Genomic DNA, 3,269 nt, shown 5'->3' with positions numbered 1-3,269 from the left:
AAAAACAAACACAAAAACAAAAACAAAACCCAGAATATTTACAAAATTATGAAAAGTTCATACAGTTCATAGAAAACATTCAAATATATGATACAAGTTTAAATGCATCTGGGCCCAAGCAGATAAATCAATGTATGGAACTACCTGTTTATAAGAGGGTAGGGAGGGTGGTGGGAACTGTGGCCAACTGAGATATGCAGTACCCCCTTAAATTCAAATTCATACTAAAACACAAAAACAACAACAAAATACAACTATTACAACTATTCTGCTGGTCAAGTAAAACATATGAGGGCGGGGGATAGGTACATTTGCCTTGTTGGTTTCTTTCCCCATGCACGTAATTTTGAACTTTTATCAACTATGTAAAATCGACAGTATTTTGTAATGACAAAACAGGGGTTCTACAGGCAGAGGTCCTGGCCAAGGGAACATAGCTAGGAAGTAAAAGGGTCAAAATAAAAAGTTGAAGTTCAATGGATCCAAGCCCAGTTATTTTAATAAAAAATGGGTGGCAGTAAGAGGCAGAAACGGTTAACTCTTATTTTAGTATTTATTCACTCTTCTGATATCTAACTCATTATTCAAGGTTCTGCCACGGATTTTCCTTGCCACCTTCCTCATGTTCTTATGCAATAATGAAGACCGCAGTGAATGCGCTTAATTTTGTATAGTCAACATGTTTCTGATACGTCAAAGTCTCCAGGTGGCTTTCGATAAATTGATTTGCTTTCTAACGACAGAGAGAAGTTGCTGAGCTAAATACCTTAATTCAAAGATGGTAGCCACTGCCCTCTGAACAGGCTGGTCTACCCAGAACAGGCTTAGAGCTGTACACCTTACTGGGACCTCCCATGCAGGATGTTTTAGAGGCAGGATTCAAATCAGAGACTTGAAGTCCAAAATTACATGGCAAAATGGGGTCTTCAGAAAGTTCATGGGAAGGGGGCCAGCAGGTGACTTGGTGGTTAAAGCACTGGACTCCCACATGGCTGACTGCAGTTCTGGTCTTGGTGACGTGAAAATCATGCTGGGTACATGTGCATGTTGCCCAAAATCCCTAGAGGAGAATGGAGGAGAAGGAATTGTGACATCGCCATGCCCCCGGGGGATAATTTCTAATTATCCTTTTACTGTCTCTCTCTCTCTCTGGTGAGCACATTTGCCATATGGCAAAAACCTTAAAGATAAAAAGTTCAGAGGAAGTGGATTTTGTGAAAAAAAAATATGCATTAATTTCAAAGCTGTTTTCACAATAAATTTGAACTTTAATTCTATTTTCTATGAATTTTTTGAAGTTTGTCAGTACTTTATAAAGATTGTGGAAAAAGGGATTGAAAAATTTTATTTCAGTGCAAATAATTTAAAATATATGTGGAATTTTATGAGGAGTGCATCTTTCATAATATGCATTTTCAATGAAGTTCTTTTATTTCCTTATTTATTTACTATTTTTTAGAGAGATTTTTGCTATAAAGTGTGTGCACTCCCCAGAGAGACAGAGAGACAGAAAGCAAGAAATCAGTTCCCTGGGGCATGACTATGCTGCATCCCTTCTCCTCCATTCTCCTCTTGGAATTTTGGGCACTCACGCACATGTGCCCAGTGTGTTTTAAGCTGTTGGCTGCAGGACTCAAACTGTGATAGACTAGGTGGGAGTCCAGCAATGTAACCATTACATCACTTGTTGGTACTGAAGTTTCTTATTTGCTAGATGGCATGCACACTTGCTAGAGAGAAGGGGACAAGTGAGAAAGTACCCCACCCCCCATGGGGGAGGGTTATGCCACAATCCCTTCTCTGCCATTTCTTTTGGGATTTGGTGCAGTATGTATGTGTGCCCAGTGTGTTTTTCAAATTTGCAGGTCTTGAAGTTTTCAGTTGGCCATATGGGATCCAGCAACCTTAACCATCATGCTACCAACTGGCCCTCCATGAAGATTTAAAAAGTTTATTTATTTATTTATTTATTTATAGAAGAGAGAGAGAGATACCCATAGCAGGGTCTTCACACTGTGTTCTATGCCTAGTCTTAGCCAGCCAGATCATGTACATACATGCACCCTTGACAAGTAGAAGGAAGTTGCAGTATGCAATCAAGGACTATCCTGTGTGAGTGTCATTGTATTACCCCTGTACCACTGTCTGAGTCTTCATAAACTTTCCAGAGACCCTTCGTATGGGCTTTGGGATCAAGAAAAGCTGCAAAGAAAACCTCTGATCCTGGATGACTTTGAGCAATCCAATCAACCTACAAAGTCAAATTTTTTTGTTACTTTTTTTATTATTAAAACCCTTAGTTCTTGTTTCATCTCTTTCGATGAAGATGAATATATCTTCACTGGGCCAAATCTGAGGGAAGCCTGGGGCATGGGATGAAGTCTGTGAGGAAGTGGCTGGATGTCTTCATCTCCTTCTCCTGTCTGAGCCTGGCAGTGCATTAGTGAAGTACAAAGCAGGAGCACCTCCTGGAGAAGCCAAGGCACAGTTGTAGGCAGGCTTGGGTTTTAGTTTCTCCACACCCACCTTTTGCCCTTTGTCCTAGTGTGCTCTGGATCTGCAGAACACATATGTGTCAGTCTGTGGTTTCCATCCTATAGGTCTCCAGGTTCTGTCTCATGGTACAGGTGATGGTCTCCCTTTAAGTGCTTGATCCAGCTCTGTGGCTTAGTTCTCCAGCATCTGCTCACAGGTTCGGGCCACATCACTGAGCTTAAGGCGGGCGTAGTCCACTCACTTCAGAGCCATCTGACAGTCCTTCCTTGAAGAGTAGCTGGAGCCCTCATGGGGCTGTCCTGTGGCCACCGGGGTGAGGTAGCGGATCTGGACCGACAGCTCCGCCTCCACGTGTTGCACAGAAGCGGTGAAGGCCGCTGCCTGCCAGTCTAAGAGCCGCTCGTTGGTTTTCTCCTTGGACAGTTCCAGTATCACAGCACCTGCATTCTGAAGGATGGCACCGATTTCCCGTTCGGTGTCTTCCAGGGCGCGTTCGCCAGGCTGTGGGTAGCCATCATCACTCTGGAAATCCCTCCCTGGACTTTCTCATGCGCAGCTTGAGCTTGAGCCCGGTCAAAGTCAATTTTGTTGTTTGAAAATGGAGAAGAAATTTATTATTGGGATTAAATTAGTGATTATATTTAAGCCAGGTATTGAGTGTAGTTATTAGTGAATCATAGCTATTCAATAGTTGCTAGTTCTCCTCTCTCTGTCTTTCTCTCTGCTGATTTTCTCCCTCCTGGAAGAGGCTTGGGCTCACTCTGGCAGAATGA

At 42.6% G+C, this 3,269-nt stretch overlaps 1 pseudogene; it reads right to left on the bottom strand.

Annotated features, from left to right (window-relative positions):
- Window positions 1–2,479: 2,479 nt before the first annotated feature.
- LOC102474568 (mediator of RNA polymerase II transcription subunit 11 pseudogene) lies at window positions 2,480–3,011 on the bottom strand (annotated as a pseudogene).
- Window positions 3,012–3,269: the final 258 nt, after the last annotated feature.

Source organism: Tupaia chinensis, unplaced genomic scaffold (genome assembly GCF_000334495.1).
Source record: "Tupaia chinensis unplaced genomic scaffold, TupChi_1.0 Scaffold000013_1, whole genome shotgun sequence".
Classification (NCBI taxonomy): Eukaryota; Metazoa; Chordata; class Mammalia; order Scandentia; family Tupaiidae; genus Tupaia; species Tupaia belangeri.
This window is presented reverse-complemented; position numbering and strand designations above follow the sequence as displayed.